The sequence below is a fragment of the Macrotis lagotis genome, chromosome X (genome assembly GCF_037893015.1).
Source record: "Macrotis lagotis isolate mMagLag1 chromosome X, bilby.v1.9.chrom.fasta, whole genome shotgun sequence".
NCBI classification, from domain to species: Eukaryota; Metazoa; Chordata; class Mammalia; order Peramelemorphia; family Peramelidae; genus Macrotis; species Macrotis lagotis.
The window spans coordinates 597042455-597060485 of record NC_133666.1 but is presented as its reverse complement, the minus strand read 5'-3'; the positions used below and the strand labels follow the sequence as shown (position 1 = coordinate 597060485).

The window sequence follows — 18031 nt, the reverse complement described above, 5'->3', positions numbered from 1 at the left end:
GCCCCATGGAGGTTCAAAATACATGCTTAGAAGACATCAAAGTCAAGGCTTTGATATCCAAAGCATCCAAGAAAGATATGAATTGGTCTCAGGGTATGGAAGAGCTCAAGAAAACTTTTGAAAATCAAGTAAGGGACACAGAGGGAAAAATTAGGAAGAGAAATGAGAGCAATGCAGGAAAATCATGAAAATCAAGTCAAAAGCTTGGTGAAGGAGATACAAAATAATACTGAAGAAAATAACATCTTAAGAATAAGTTTAGGTCAAATGGAAAAGGCAGTCTTAAAGGTCGATGAGGAGAAGAATGCCTTAAAAATCAGAATTGACCAGATGGAAAAAGAGATGCAAAAACTCTATGAAGAAAACAATTCCTTCAAAAAAAGAATGGAGCTAAGGAAACTTATGACTTTGTGAGAAATCAAGAAACAATAAAACCAAATTAAAAAATGAAAACTAGAAGAAAATGTGAAATATCTTTCTGGAAAAATAACTGACTTTGGAAAACAGATCTAGAAGAGATAATTTTAAAATTAATGAGATATCTGAAAGTCATGACCAGGAAAATTTCCTAGAGTTCATTTTTCAAGAAATTCTCTAGGAAACTTACCCTAATATCCTGGAAGCAGGGGGTAAAACAGAAATTGAGAGAATCCTTTGATAATTTCCTGAAAGAGATCCCAAAATAAAAACTCTCAGGAATAATATAGCCAAATTTCAGAACTCCCAAGTCAAAGAGAAAATATTACAAAAAAGCAGAAAGAAATAATTCAAATATCATGCATCTATACTCAGGATAACACAGAATTTATCAGCTTCTACATTAAGGACCCATAGTACTTAGAATATAATATTCCAGGAGACAAAAAAAGCTTAGATTACAGCCAAGAATCAACTATCCAGCAAAACTGAAAGTACTATTTTAGGTGAAAAGGTGGACATTATAAACAAAGCATAGGAGAGAGCTGAATATTAAAGTATAATGTAAACAAGGAGATAATAGATGAGAAAGGAATATACTGGGAGAAAGGGAAAGGAGAGGTAGAATGGACCAAGCTATTTCACATATAATAGAGGCATTAAATTAAATTTAGGGGGTGGCTAGGTGGTACAGTGGACAGAGCACCAGCCCTAGAGTCAGGAGTCCCTGAGTTCAAATTTGACCTCAGACATTTAATATTTACCTAGCTGTGGGGCCTTGGGCAAGCCACTTAACCCCATTGCCTTGCAAAAACTAAAAAAATATTAAATTAAAAAAATTTTTTTGCAATGGAATGGAAGGGGGAAGGTGAGTGGGAGTGAGTCCACTCTCATTGAAAGTAGATGAGTGGAAATAACATACACATTCAAATGGTATTGAAATCTACCTTATCCTCAGGGAAAATAGGAGAGGAATAGGATGGGAGAAAGGGGACAGGGAAGATGAGGGGGAGTAGTTGATAGAATAGAGGGAAGATTGTGAGAGAGGGTAGTCAGACAAAACACACTTTTGAGGAGAGACAGGAGAGAACATATTAAATTAGGGTGGGGAGGAATAGCAACTGTTGGAAAAGTATTGAAGCAATTTCTCTGATGGACTTATGATAAAGAATGTTATCCATCCCAAAGAAAAGCTGATGGTATTTGAATACAGATTGAAGCACACTTTTTTTTCCTCTCACTTAGTTTTTGAAGTTTCTCTTTCTCTGGGGGGGGGGTGGAGGGATAATTATGTATACTTTTACAACATGACTATTGCAATAATGTGAAAAAATTTTTAAAAAGAAAATAAAAGAAAAATGTATTTTGTTTACAAGTGAACTTTATTTTATTATTACTATATTGCAATAATTTTGTTATAAGTGTAAACATAAACTGCCCCTCTCCCCGCAAGATGACAAACCTCAAGAACAGTGGGAGAGAAAGAAAAAAAATCTACTTCAGTCTGTGTTCAGATTCCAATGGCTCTGTCTCTGGGGTGAGTTGCCTTCTTTATCATAAGTCCACTAGAGAAGTTGCTTCAATATTTTTACTACATTTTCTATTACTAGTAGAACCTCCACTCTATTCCTCCCCGCTCTCATTTATTCTGTTCTCTCTCTCCTTTCATCCTGACCCTGATCAAAAGTCTGTTGTATCTGAGTACCCTCTCCCTCAATCTTCTCTCTCTTCTATCACCTATTCTCCCCCTTCCCTCCCCCCCTTCCCTCTTATCCCATCCCTTTCTTCTCAGTTTTCTCTAAGGCAAGATAGGTTTCCTCACCCTATTAAGTGTGTATGTTATTTCCTCTCTGAGCCATTTCTGATGAGAATGAAGGCTTACTCATTCCCCCTGCCTTCCCCCTCTCCACTCCATTGATAAAAGCTTTTTCTTGACTTTTATGTGAAATTGCTTAGCTTCTTCTTCAGCTCCTTTCCCTTCCTCCCAGTATTTCCTTTATCACCCATTGACCCCATCTTTTTACTATATTGTACCATTATATTCCAATTCTTCCTGTGCCCTGTCTATATATGCTTCTTCTAACAACTCTTATACATGAGAAAGTTCATATGAGTCATCATTATCTTCTTCCCATGCAGGAATACAAACATTTCAATATCATTAAGTTCCTCATAGTTAGTCCTTCTCCTCCACCTGCTCTACGGTTCACCTGAGACCTATACTTGGAGAACAAACTTTCTGTTCAGCTCTGGTTGTTTCAATAGGAAATCTGGAAAATCCCCTGTTTTATGGAAAGTCCATGTTTTCCCCTGAAAAAGGATGTTCAGTTTTGCTAGGTAGTTGATTCTTGGTTGTAAACCAAGATCTTTTGCCTTCCAGACTATCATATTCTAATCCCTACGAGCCCTTAATGTAAATGTTGCCAGATCCTGTGTAATCCTGACTAGGGAGCCTCAGTAGTTGAATCCTTTGTTTCTGGAGGCTTTTAGAATTCTTTAGTTTGATTTGGGAGTTTTGGTATTTGGCTCTAATATCACTGGAGGTTTTTCTTTTGCGATCTCTTTCAGGAGGTGACTGATGAATTCCTTCAATTTCTATTTTACCCTCTGCTTCTAGGATCTCAGGGAAATTTTGCTATATTATTTCTTTTTTTTATTTTTATTAAAGATATTATTTCAGTTTTACAATTTTCACCCAATCTTGCTTCCCTCCCCCCAACCCCACCCCACAGATAGCACTCCATCAGTCTTTACTTTGTTTCCATGTTGTACCTTGATCCAAATTCAGTGTGATGAGAGAGAAATCATATCCTGAAAGAGAACAGAATTCTCAGAGGTAACAAGATCAAACAATAAGACATCTGGGTTTTTTTTTCCGAATTAAAGGGAATAGTCCTTGTATTTTGTTCAAACTCCACAGCTCCTTATCTGGATACAGATGGCACTCTCCTTTGCAGACAGCCTAAAATTGTTCCCAATTGTTGTGCTGATGGAATGAGCAAATCCTTCAAGGTTGAACATCACTCCCATGTTGCTGTTAGGGTGTACAGTGTTTTCTGGTTCTGCTCATCACACTCAGCATCAGTTCATGCAAATCCCTCCAGGTTTCCCTGAAATCCTGTCCCTCCTGCTTTCTAATAGAACAATAGTGTTCCATGACATACATGTACCACAGTTTACTAAACCATTCCCCAATTGAAGGACATTTACTGGATTTCCAATTCTTTGCCACCACAAACAGGGCTGCTATAAATACGTTTGTACAAGTAATGTTTTTACCCTTTTTCCTCATCTCTTCAGGGTATAGACCCAGTAGTGGTATTGCTGGGTCAAAGGGTATGCACATTTTTGTTGCCCTTTGGGCATAGTTCCAAATAGCTCTCCAGAAGAGTTGGATGAGTTCACAGCTCCACCAACAGTGTAATAGTGTCCCACATTTCCCAAATCCCTTCCAACAATGATCATTATCCTTCCTGATCATACTTGCCAATCTGAGAGGTGTGAGGTGGTACCTCAGAGAAGCTTTAATTTGCATTTCTCTAATAATTAATGATTTAGAGCATTTTTTTCATATGGCTATGGATTGCTTTGATCTCCTCATCTGTAAATTGCCTTTGCATATCCTTTCACCATTTGTCAATTGGGGAATGGCTTTTTTTTTGAAAAATATGACTCAGTTCTCTGTATATTTTAGAAATGAGTCCTTTGTCAGAATCATTAGTTGTAAAGATTGTTTCCCAATTTACTACTTTTCTTTTGATCTTGATTACATTGGTTTTATCTGTGCAAAAACTTTTTAATTTAATATAATCAAAATCATCTTAGTGGTATTTTGGTGATGTTCTCCAACTCTTCCTTAGTCATAAACTGTTCCCCTTTCCATAGATCTGACAGGTAGACTCATCCTTGATCTTCTAATTTGCTTATAGTATTGTTTTTTATGTCTATGTTCTATAATCATTTGGATCTTATCTTGGTAAAGGGTGTTAGGTGTTGGTCTAATCTAAGTTTCTTCCATACTAACTTCCAATTATCCCAGCAGTTTTTATCAGAGAGGGAGTTTTTATCTCTATGGCTGGACTCTTTGGGTTTATCAAACAGCAGGTTACTATAATCCTCTCCTGCTTTTACACCTAGTCTATTCCACTGGTCCACCACTCTATTTCTTAGCTAATACCGAACAGTTTTGATGACTGATGCTTTATAATATAATTTTAGATCGGGTAGTGCTAAGCCACATTTGTTTGCATTTTTTTCATTAAGTTCCTGGCAATTCTTGACTTTTTATTTCTCCATATGAACTTACTTACTTTCTAACTCATTAAAGTAATTTTTTGGAATTTTGATTGGTAGGGCACTAAACAGATAGTTTAGTTTTGGTAGAATTGTCATTTTTATTATATTAGCTCTACCTATCCATGAGCAGTTGATATTTGCCCAGTTATTTAAATCTGATTTAATTTGTGTGAGAAGTGTTTTATAATTGTTTTCAAAAAGATTCTGAGTCTGTCTTGGCAAATAGACTCCCAAGTATTTTACACTGTCTGAGGTTACTTTGAATGGGATTTCTCTTTCTAGCTCTTCCTGCTGTTTCTTGCTAGTCATATATAGGAAAGTTGAGGATTTATGGTGGTTTATTTTATAACCTGCAACTTTGCTAAAATTGCCAATTGTTTCCAGTAGTGTTTTAGATGATTTCTTGGTATTCTCTAGGTAGACCATCATGTCATCTGCAAATAGTGAGAGTTTTGTCTCTTCCTTCCCAATTCTAATTCCTTTAATTTCTTTTTCTTCTCTAATTTCTGATGCTAATATTTCTAATACAATATTGAATAGTAGTGGTGATAATGGGCATCTTGTTTCACCCCTGATCTTATTGGGAATGCCTCTAGCCTCTCCCCATTGAGTATAATGCTTGTTGATGGTTTCAGATAGATACTGCTAATTATTTTAAGGAACAATCCATTTATTCCTACACTCTCTAATGTTTATAATAGGAATGGATGCTGTATTTTGTCAAAAGCTTTTTCAGCATCTATTGATATGATCATATGGTTTCTGATAGGTTTGTTATTGATATAATTGAGTATACTAACAGTTTTCCTAATATTGAACCAACCCTGCATTCCTGGAATAAATCTTACTTGATCATAATGTATTATCCTAGTGATGACTTGTTGTAGTCGTTTTGCTAAGATTTTATTTAGGATTTTTGCATCTATATTCTCAGGGATATAGGTCTATAATTTTCTTTCCCTGTTTTAATTCTTCCTGGTTTAGGTAACAGTACCATATTGGTTTCATAGAAAGAGTTAGGTAGAGTTCCATCTTTCCCTATTTTTCCAAAGAGTTTATATAGGATTGGAACCAATTGTTCCTTAAATGTTTGGTAGAATTCACTTGTGAATCCATCAGGCCATGGAGATTTTATTTTAGGGAGATCAATAATGTCTTGTTGAATTTCTTTTTCTGAGATAGGGTTGTTCAGGTATTTAATCTCTTCTTCATTTAACCTGGGCAACTTATATTTTTGTAAATATTCATCCATTTCACTTAGATTATCAAATTTATTGGCATAAAGTTGGCCAAAATAATATCAAATTATTACTTTAATTTCCTCCTCATTGGTGGTGAGTTGACCTTTTTCATTTATAATACTAGCAATTTGGTTTTCTTCTTTCCTTTTTTAAATCAAATTGATGAGAGGTTTATCAATTTTATTGGTTTTTTCATAATACCAACTTTTGGTTTTATTTATTAATTCAATAGTTTTTTGCTTTCAATTTTATTAATTTCTCCTTTAATTTTTAAAATTTCTAATTTGGTATTTGATTGGGGATTTTTGATTTGTTCTTTCTCTAATTTTTTTAGTTGCATGTTTAGTTCATTGATTTCCTCTTTCTCCAATTTATTCATATAAGCATTTAGAGCTATAATATATCCCCTGACAGTTGCTTCGAATGAATCCCATAGGTTTTGTTATGTTGTTTCATTATTATCATTATCTAGGATAAAATGGTTAATTTTTTCTATAATTTGTTTTTTGGTCCACTCATTTTTTAAGATGAGGTTATTCAGTTTCCAATTTGCTCTGGGTCTATATCTCCTTGGCCCAGTATTGCATGTGACTTTTATTGCATTGTGATCTGAGAAAGATGTATTCACTATTCCTGCCTTTCTGCAGTTGATCATTAGGTTTTTATGTCCTAGTACATGGTCAATTTTTGTATAAGTTCCATGTACTGCAGAGAAAAAGGTATATTCCTTCCTATCCCCATTAAGTTTCCTCCATGAGTCTACCATATCTAATTTTTCTAACAATCTATTTACCTCCCTAATTTCTTTCTTGTTTGTTTTATGAATTGATTTATCTAGATCTGATAGCGGGAGGTTGAGGTTTCCTACTAGTAGAGTTTTGCTGTTTATGTCTTCCTGTAATTCTTTCAGCTTCTCCTCTAATAATTTGGATGCTGTCCCACTGGGTGCATATATATTCAATATTGAAATGACTGTATTGTCTATGGTACCTTTTAGGAGGATAAAGTTTCCTTCCTTATCTCTTTTAACGCTATCTATTTTTGCTGCTGCTTTGTCTGAGATAAGGATTGCTACCCCTGCTTTTTTTACTTCAGCTGAAGCAAAATGTATTTTGCTCCAACCTGTTACCTTTACTCTATATGTATCTCTCTGCTTCAAATGAGTTTCTTGTAAGCGGCCTATTGTAGGATTCTGGTTTTTAATCCACTCTGCTGTTTGCTTAAGTTTTAAGGGAGTGTTCATCCCATTCACATTCAAGGTTATGATTACTAATTCTTTATTGCCCTCTGTGCTATCTTCCCTCTGTTTGTATTTTTCCCCCTTCTCCCCATTTTATCCATATTCCCCAGTATTTTTTTTCTGAATACCACCCCCTTCAGTGTATTTGCCCTCCTATATCACACCCTCCCCTTTCTTTCCCCTTTCCCTGTTCCCTTCCCTTCCTTTTGATATTTCCCCTTATTTCCCCCACTCCCCTTCCCTTTCTCCATTCCCCCCTCCCCTTTTCCCCTTTTAATACTTGAAAGGTTAGATGTTTTATAAGTTAACTGAGTATGTGTAGGTTGCCTTTAAGCCAAGTCTGATGAGAAGAAGATTCAGGTGTTTCTCCTCTACTCCCTTCTTCAGCTCTATTAGCATAGGTTTTTTGTACTTCTTAGTGTAATGAGATTTGTCCTATTCAATCCCCTCCCTCCTCACCTCTCTTTCCTGTCCCCCTTTTTAGGGAGGTAGTGTATTTTTTTTAGATCATTCTATCTAAGTCATAGAAAATTCTGAGTGTCTGTCCCTTCTAGTTCAGTATATTCTGTTGAATAGAGTGAAAATTCCTGAGAGTTATTAGAGTCTTTCTACCCAGTGGAGTTAAAGCCAGTTGCATCCCATTAGATAACAGTCTCATCAATAGGTCAGGATGTCCATCATTTCTGGCTAGGTATATTCTCTCTGTTAGTGTTACATTTCTCAGAATTTATGAGAGTCTCTACCCCCCCCCCCCCCATGCTGGGATATAGCCAGTTTCAACTTACTGGATTGCATTTTTTTTCCTTTTACCGCCCCCCCCCCCTTTTTTACCTTTTTCATGTGTCTCTAGAACCTCCTTTTTGATATCCAAATTTTCTGTTTAGCTCTGGTCTTTTCATCAGAAATTTTTGGAATTCTTCCATTTCATTAAATGTCCATCTTTTTCCCTGGAAGAGAAGGCTCAGCTTTGCAGGAAAGTAGATTCTTGGCTGCATTCCAAGCTCCTGTGCTCTTCGAAATATCTCGTTTCAGGCCCTTAGATCCCTTAAAGTTGATGCAGCCAGGTCCTGCATGATCCTTACTGTGGCTCCTTGATATTTAAATTGTTTCTTTCTGGCTGCTTGCAGGATTTTCTCTTTTATCTGATAGTTCTGGAGTTTGGCCACAACATTCCTTGGTGTTTTCATTTTAGGATCTTTTTCTGGTGGAGATCGATGTACTCTTTCAATAACTACTTTTCCCTCCAATTCGATGATATCAGGGCAGTTTTCCATCACTAGATCCTGTAATATTAAATCCAGGCTTTTTTTTTCTCTTCAATGTTTTCAGGAAGTCCTATAATTTTCAGGTTGCCGCTCCTCGATCTATTCTCGAGGTCAGTGGTTTTGTTGATGAGGTGTTTCACATTTGCTTCTATTTTTTCTGTTTTTTGATTTTGTTTAAGTGACTCTTGCTGTCTCGTGGAGTCATTAGTTTCTGTAGACTCCATTATTTTTTGGGGGGGCGGAGTTTTCTTCATTAACCTTTTCCAATTGGTCAATTCTACTTTTGAAAGAGCTTTCCATTTGACCAATTGAGGTTTTGAGAGAATTAATTTCTTTTTGCATTTGCTCATTTGAGGATCTGAGAGAATTGTTCTCATTTTGTAATTGTCCAATTCTACTTTCTAAGGTTTTGTTTTCTTGTTGAGCTCATCCATAGTCTGAAACCATTTTCTATTTCTCTTGGAAGTTTTGGATATGGAAGCTTAGATTTTTGTTGTCATCTGAGTATGTGTTTTGATCTTCCATGGGACTAAAGTAATTCTCTATGGTCAGATTCTTCTTTTTCTGTTGTTTACTCATTTTCTCTGCCCAAGACTAATTTACAGCACTTCCAAGGCTTTGGGGGTGTTGGGAGGATATTCCACTGGGACCTTTATTCCTCCAAGATCTTATGCTTTCTTCCCTGTGCTTTGATATATAGATGACCACCATACTTCCCTCTGCCCTGGAGCTTCAAGGAGGAGTCACACTTGGCTACCTAGCATGGAAGCCCAAACTGCAACCTGAATCTGATTGTGGATAAACAGCAGAATCATACCCCGAGGGAGAGCAGAGAAACCTTTGCAGTCTTCCCTGACCCCCTTACCATCTGTGGGCTGTGCTCTGGGGATGTAGATGGCCCTTATTAGATACTTGGGGAAGATTCTGTGGCCGGAACTCTCTCATTCCACACTCATTCTGGTGCAACAGAGTTCTTCCCCCACCCCTTCAAGCTGTTCCAGGGCTGTGCTGGAATTGGGGCTTTTCCAACTCCTGGTCTTGGTAAAACACAGCTTTCCCTTGGAACTTCTAAGTTATCTTGGACTGGGAAAATGTATCACTCAGTCTTTCTGTGAATTCTGCCCCTCTAAATTTTGACTGGAGTCATAATTTGTTGGCTTTTGGAGTTACCTGGGGAAGGAGTTCCTGGGAAATGCTGCCTTCATGCTGCTATCTTGGCTTTTCCCCAAAAGAAACATTTTAAATTACTTTGAGTAAATAAGTTATTTTATATATTATAATTATCCAAATTAATTATGAAGGCTATTTGAAGAAAGGTGCTATCTGCATCCAGAGAAACAACTGTTAAAAGGCTGTACAGAATTACAGAATAATTTCACATATCATACATATATATATAATATATATAATATATATATATATATGTTTGAGTCGAATGAGAGTCATTTCTAGGCTAAAAAAAGAAATTTATATGATAATATTGTTGCATAATTGAAAGGAATACAAATTGTGCATAGATTTGCATTTCATGTGCAACTATCCTTTTGTGCTGTGTTATGAAAATTATTGTTTCATTTCATAAATTAAAAAATAAAATATTTTAAAATTATGATTAAAAACCCCACAAAATCCAATAGACTTGAAAGACAAAAATCTCTTATTGCAAGAGGACTTACAGGTATTGCATCCAAATAGCAACCCTGAGTTGCCATTGGCAAATAAAAACCCAACCTCCTGAGAGCAGGATATACTTTTTTTTCTGGTTTGGCTGAAATGAAGAAGAGTGCAGTGAAGCCAGGGTAGGTTTGGCAATCATAACTAATCCAGTCAACAACTTGTATGCCTATCAAAGCTTCATGACAATGTTGTTGCCACCTGCAGAAAAATACTACATTACTATCACCAGTGCCTATGTTCCCATCATGACAAACACTGATGAAGTCAAAGACAAATTTTATGAAGACATAAAGACTCTTATCATCAATGTTCTAAAAGAGGACAAATAAATAATTCAGGCTGACTTTAGTGGTGGAGTAGTCTCATACTCTCAGACATACAGAGAGTCTTTAGGAAGTATGGAGTAGGAAACAGTAGCCTCAATAGTCACTTAACACTGAAGACTTATGCATCTCATGACTTTCTCATCACCAACATTGTTTTTCTTTTACCTAACTGCAATAAAAAGTTCATGGAAATACCCTAGCAATAAACAATGGTTGTTTGCTGTCCTTCATTCTTGAACAGGATCAAAATAGCTACATTATGTTCAACTCAAGTTACAGTGTTTTCATTTGTGGCTGATCAGACCAATACAAGCTTGGAATACTATTCCACAGGTCAGACACAAATAGGACATGTAAAAATTTGGTGTGTATTCTCTAATTGTATGTATCTCTTGTTTCTTTTGAGCTACTACAATTCTGCTTTGCTCATAAAACACAACACCTTTTCTGATGAGGGCACACCATGATGGGTTGTCCTGTGCCAGCATCTCCCATGTTAGACCATCAATTCCAGAGTTCTTAAGAGAATAAATGGGTTTTGTTGACCACCATATGAGAGCTGACAAGATGTGAGAGTGACAAAGGAAATGTGTGGCTCATAGTGCTGAACTAATCATAGATTTATCCACTTCATGCTAAATATTTCCATTCAATAAAAATGGCAGAAAATGACTACCAGAAGATTAATGTCACAGTGATTCTCTGAGTGAGAATAACTTGTAGTTTGAATGGAAAGTTGAGTCAACACATGACTAGAAACAGTGGAGCAGAAAAGGAACTTTCAGGCAACTTTCAGAGATCTGGCGTACAACGCTACATTTGCTCCTATGCGTCAGACCACTCACAAATATTAAGAATGATTTGAGGAAAATGATGGAAAAATTCAGAAAATGAAAAATGAAAACTCCCCAGAATTTATCAGCAGGGTAAGACATCCATTTCCAAGAAAGAAGTTTTTACCTCCATCAAAAGTAAAGTACAAGTTAAGAAATGTAGAATTCTTTACCCATTAAGAAGGCAGATGAAATTTAGTTTTATGCTCACAGTAACAATCCAAAGGATTTTTATAATTCCCTGAAGGTTATTTATGAACCAAAGACCTGAGGTGAATCTCAACTACTCAGTGCTTGATTAGTGATAAAGACATGATCCTAGAGAAATAGACTGAACACTTCCATAGTGTTCTCAACAGACCATTCATTGTCAATCAGTGCTGAGTTCATTGACAATTTGCCTCAGGTTAAAGTCAATCTGTATCTACACAAATTTTCAACTGAAGGAAGAGATTTTGAATGCCACTAGACTCCTCTTCCATGGCAAAGCACCTATTGCTGATTCTATTCCAGTTGAGATTTACAAAGGGGGTTCATTGCTCAAAGGCTAACTGAAATTTTTCTGGTTATGTAGAAAGAATGGTTGTACCCCAGAAATTCAAGTCTTCCTGCCTCTATTGTTCATCTCTATAAAAGAAAGGGAAATAGGAATCTCTTTTTTAATCACTGATGGAAAGATTATTATCAGAATCCTCCTTAAGAGGCTTATCCTTCATCTTAAAGATGGTCATCTAGATGAGAACAAGTGTGGATTCAGAAAATGCTGAGGACTGCTCAAGATGGTGTTTGCTTCAAAACCACTCCAGAATTAATGCCAAGAGTAGAAAAGAGGTGTGTATATACCTTTGTAGATCTGACCAATTCCTTTGATACTGTCAGTTGTGAGAGCTTAAGGAAAATTATGTCAAAATTTGGTGGCACAGAAAAGTTCATAAGTATTGTACATCAATTTCATGACAACATGCTTACTTGACTTCTGGATAAGGGACAATGCTCTTCCACTTTTCCATCATTAATGGGGTAAAACAAAACTGTGTGTTTTGATAAAATGTCTTTAATGAGGACAAACATGGCAACAAGGTCAATTAACACACTGATAGTAAATTCTTCAATTTGAATAAAGTGACAGGAATGCTGATGCATGATTTTCTGTTTGCAGATGATCATGTACTTAGTACAACCTCTGAAGCTGAGATGCAAGAAAGTATGCACCAATTGTCTGCTGCTTGGCTAATTTTGGCTTACAGTTAACATCAAGAAAACAGAACCAACACCATACCTTTCATAAGTGGAGCCATTGGTTTCGGCAAATGGAGAAGTTTTGAATGCTATGGATAAGTTTACTTACTTTGGTCATGGACTTTTCAAGGAGGTACACATCGAAGATGAGGTTAATACACACATTGCCAGAGCTAGTTCAATATTGGGATGTCCCAATAAAAAGTGTGGGAGACAAGAGGTATCAGATTGATACCAAACTTAAACTCTATAGAGCCATTGTGCTGACATCAATGTTATATGCCTATGATAACTATTCAGTTTTATGTATATATATATATATATATATATATATTATATATTATATATTATATATATATTCAGTATAATTAGTTCCATGTTAGGAAAATGATTGCTTCCATTTGATCTGTCTTAGCAAGGTTATGAAGATCACCTGGCAGAATAAAATAACAAACACTTGAGTTCCTTTCTCAAACTAAACTGACAAGAATTCAAACTCTTCTGCAGAGAGGACAACTCTGGTGGTCTAGCCACAATCTTCAAATGACAAATATATGCTTGCCTAAAAGACTTCTGTATGAAGAGCTCACACAGAGCAAGTACTCATGTGTTGGTCAGAAAAGGCAATACAAGGAATTCTCAAATTTTCTCTTAAGAACTTTGGAATTGATTTCATGACATGGTAGACACCCACATAGGACCACCCAGCATTTTGTGCCCTCATCAGAGAAGATACTGTGCTCTATAAGCAAAGCAGAACTGCAGTAGCGCAAAAGAAATACAAGATACATAAATTTAGAAAAATCACCCCAAATGTTTTTATGGGCTATTTGTGCCCAACTTGTGGTGAAGCATTCCAAACTTGCTTTGCTTTGATCAGCCACAGTCAGATATACTGCAAGTTGACTTTAACAAAGTAATATCATTTTGATCTGCTCTGAGAACAAAGGACAACCTAATATATATGTTATAGCTGTTCTTGTTTGACCAGGACAGTGTTGCTATTTTGGAATCTCATTAGTATCTGAATTTTGTTGGAATAGTTAACCATTTGAAATTAATTGTGTTTAAAGGCAAAAATAAAATTGTCCTTTCCTTCAAGTAGCTTATATTCTATGAAAGTTTTGCACTTTGTACTACAGAAGTAGACAGAAAATATTGACAATGCAATAAACACCATTTCAAGATATAGAGACTATCAGCTTGGTGAAGGGAATTATTATGAGGAAACTCAGCAAAAACTAACATCTCTCCTGCATTGTCCCTGAACTGATATAAGAACCAGTATATTTTACATTCATTTCAGAGACATAACAGCTGACAAGAAAATTAACTATTAATATTGTTAATATCAAATACAACAGATCCAAATTGTAAATGGTATCAGTAGCTCAAATTTTTCCCAGGAAAGCCTACCAGGAAGATGAGGACAAGATCCTTTGAGGACTCTAATCTTTTTTTTAATTTATATAAGGCAATGGGATTAAGTGAGTATCTGAGGCCAGATTTGAATTTAGATCCTCCTGACTCCAGCCCAGTGTTCTATCCACTCTGCCACCTAGCTGCCCTTACTCTAATCTTGCAAAGACTGCCAAATCAGTCTGGTCACAGACATTGGAGTATGGGTATGCAAAGACCTAAAATAAGACTGATATAAGCATGGTTTCCAATTGTCCAGAAGGCTGACATTTCACAAACTTCCTCACAATCATAATCTGATAATTAAATTTTTCCTTGGAATTTGAATTATGCTTTCATGTTCTTACTACTTAAGGTCAAAGAATCCCAGTTCATCTTTTTATCACAATTTCCATCGTCTTGTCCATTAATTTTTCTGCTACTCTGACTTTTAATCACTCATTCAGTCATAATTTCTGAGTCTGAAACATTATGTCCATTTATTTAGAAAAAAGATATAACTAAATGAACAACAGGAAAATGAGCAAAAGTAATATCCATATTTTTAAAGCATGCAATTTGCTCTTGAGTCATCTGTCCACTTTTAATCAGAAGTTGATGAAGCACAAAAGCAATCAACAGATCAGGGAAAAAAAGAAACTTGATAGGATAAGAATATAAATGTACAGCTACCCAATGATGCATTTCCTTTATGTTAATTATATTCATTTCATAGGTCTTAAAATCATTCAAAAATACTTAATTTGATGAGTCTTCTGCTTATTTTTCTTCCAATGCTGGCATTCTTATAAGAATTACCTCTGCTCATCTCCATTTTGTAAACTTACCTGTAGCAACATCACCTTTCAACCAAAGTCACTATTACATAGGCATTTTACACTTAATACTTTGCAAGTTGTCTTTTAGTTTCCTTCAATGTAATAATGCATCTATTGTTCTAAGACTACTTCTTAATGTCTGTGTAATAAGATGTACTCACACATTTAATATAAATGTGTGTGTGTAGTTTGTGTATGCATATGAAATTTAGATTTCTTCAGCATAATTCTGTATTATATTGCAATCAGACCTGTGAATAAATGAATAATTTTTTTGTACTGCAGTTCTGATTTTATAGGCATAAGCGACTACCCTTAAGGAAAATTCCAACGCATATTGGCATGTACCTGCAACTTACTAGTTTCCACAGAGTTTCCTGAGGAAATTGCAAGGATAAGGTGTCTTGCTAAGAAGCACACACATCCATTGTATGTCAGAGGATAACACCCTTGGTACCTTACGAGAATGTTTAACTTATTAGTGCTTTTGATGTCCTTGATTCTGGAACCAGCTCAAACTGTTTTGTTTCTTGTGCATATTTTTTATTTTATAGAGCTCGAAAGGTAGTGAGAGAAAAAAATTTATAGTTCTCTATCTTGTCTATACAACTCAGAAGTCCTGTAAGCTCTTATTTTTATTACAAACCAGCAAATTTCATATTTTCCAAGAAAACATTATCAAATACTTTGAAACATTTTATTCTTATAAATTATTCTCTAGAAAGTCTTCCTCATGGGGATATTTTATAGAACTGTGTTTTTACTGCTAAGCTTTTTATAATGTGTTACTATTTTTATTCCCGCTTCAATGTATTATATAGCAACTATTAATGAACATTCATATGCTAATTTTAATACAACATTCCAAAATCCATTCAAGAGCTTTCTTGTGTGGGGGACAATTTGGAATTATGGAAATTTGCTGAAGAGCAATGGAAATATTTTTACACAAATATAATCAATCAAAAATATTTCAGAAAGAAAACTCTTGCAAAGTCACCTTCATTAAAAGGCTTACAATATCTTTGACAAATGAGGAAGAAGATAATCACATTTACCCATCTTTCAAAGTTCAACTTCAATAACATCCCCTCTATAGATGAGTTCTTTGATAGGATCTGCTAACTGGTGAAAAGTTCAGTATAGACATTCAACTGATATCGTCCACTGCAGTTCTGAACTCCTTAGTACAAGTGATCCACTAACCTCAGATGCCATGGTAGTTTTATAGAAAAGACCCACCATTCTCAAGGATTCCCCAAACATTTTCAAATGACCTTATAACTACTCATGCTTCCCATTTTGTACTTACAAAGTTGATATTTTTATACCCAACTATTTGACTTTACAACAATTCCTATTCAATTTCATCTTATCAACAATCAAAATTACTTTTTTTGAAGTATGTTTTTTTTTAACATTGTGATCCTGTTATTCAGCACAGTAGTTATCCTTTATAGTTAGGAGTATTCAAAAGAAGAATGTGACAAACATGTCACACCTCACTTCTTCTGAGACAATGGTAAAAGTGATTTTTAAAAAAAGCATTGATCAAATATAGATCTCTGGGAGGCTTAATTTGGTGAACTTTTTGTTTGATCTTGAATAAGTAATGACTGTGCTTGTATCAAACCATTCATTCAGTTCTGAATTAAAATTACAAAGTCACAAACTTAGGTGTCAAATAATGATAAACTTCCTAAAACTTGGAGCAATCCAAAAAATAATGGACTAACTTAGGAGGTACTGTAAGTAAGTAAATAAGTAAGTACCGTAAATAAAGGTTTCCCTTACTTAAGATCTCCAAGAGAAGATGGCTGGACTACTCTGCAGGCCATCCATTCCAGTTTTTTACAGCTCTAATTGCTGGAAAACTGCATCTGATTTTGGATCTTCCATTCAGTCCTCCTAGTTGAATGCTTCTAGAACTGCTCTGCATCACTAAACAGAACAAAGTTAATTCATCATTCAAACTATAGCTCTTGAATCACTTGAAAACATTGATTCATACTACCAAGCATTCTCTTCTCTTACTTTCTTAATTATTTTAAGAGATATTCAAGGCATGATCTACAACAATGTGCTATAGTGGGCAGACAATGGGCTTGGGAACACAAAGACATTGTTTCTGATCCTATCTCAAGTATTTATTAGTTCTGCAAAAATAAAAGTTCTGGGTAAATCACACAGGATCCCTAGACTTCAGTTTCCTCATCTATAAAAGGAGGGGTTTGATGATCTCAGAAGTTTCTCATACATCAAATCTTATCAGACTATTATCCTTTCTTGTTGCCCCTCTCTAGCTACTGCTCAGAATTCATTTTAACCATTATTCGTCATTATACTTTCTTTTAGTAATGATTTAATTTGTTAATCATCCAGAAGTGAAAGAATCTTCTCTTTTATAGGTTCTTCTATATCAGACCAAAGATAAATGAAATGGAATATCCAACATTAAATAAATTATTTTCAAAAGAATTATTACATGCTCTCATAAGTTTTGAGTCAGTATCAGTGAAATCATGGAGTATCAAAGAACCTAGGCCTATTTGCCAGAAGAGTGGCAATATTATGAAGTAAGACTGAACATGAGTATTTGAATGCTGACTCTGTTACTTATTGTCTTGGTAATATCACTTTGGCTCTCTGGGCCTCAGTTGCTCATATGTAGAATGAGGGGATGAACTAGATAATCTCAGGTTTCCCTTGGAGAGCTTAATCTGATCTGAATCTGAAATTCGTTGCTGAACAGGAATTTTCTCTACAGTACATGAGACAAGGCATAAATGGACTTTGGTATAAAGATCTCCCATTAGGAAGATCCCATTGCTATCTCAGGCAGCCCATTCTATTTCTACAGATCTAAATGTTCAGAAACTTTTCTATACATCAAATCTAAATTTACTTCTTTGTGTCTTTTACCCCTTCTTCCCTATTTGTCCTGTAGGATCAAGCAAACCAAATATAGCCCATTTTCCAAACGATGTTCCAAAATAAAGTGTTCAGGTAAAGGCTGGTTAAATAATTTGAAGAAATATTGCAAGAGTATTTTTATTTAAATAGAGATTGATCCTAATGATCTCTGGTGACCTTTCTAGGCCTGCAGTTCTGCATTTCTAAGCTTTATACTATAGGAGAGGCAAAACATTTTGCGTGTACTTTCAAAGGGTATAGAATTTTTTTATACAAGTTATGAAAGAAGCAATATAATCTTACTTGATAAAAGCTCTTTTTTATCCCCTTCTCCCAATTTGGTTTAA

General features: G+C 35.4%; 1 long non-coding RNA gene across 4 annotated transcripts in view; it reads right to left on the bottom strand.

Moving 5' to 3' along the window:
• Positions 1 to 18031, bottom strand: part of LOC141499694 (uncharacterized) — a 185064-nt gene that overhangs the window by 109191 nt on the left and 57842 nt on the right. Inside the window, exon 3 of one of the 4 annotated variants that reach the window (XR_012471732.1) lies at positions 2175 to 3228. The exons of the other annotated variants lie outside the window; for them this stretch is intronic. This is a non-coding gene — a long non-coding RNA (uncharacterized LOC141499694). Of the gene's footprint in view, positions 1 to 2174; positions 3229 to 18031 lie in introns of those variants that run through there. 4 annotated transcript variants of the gene reach the window in all.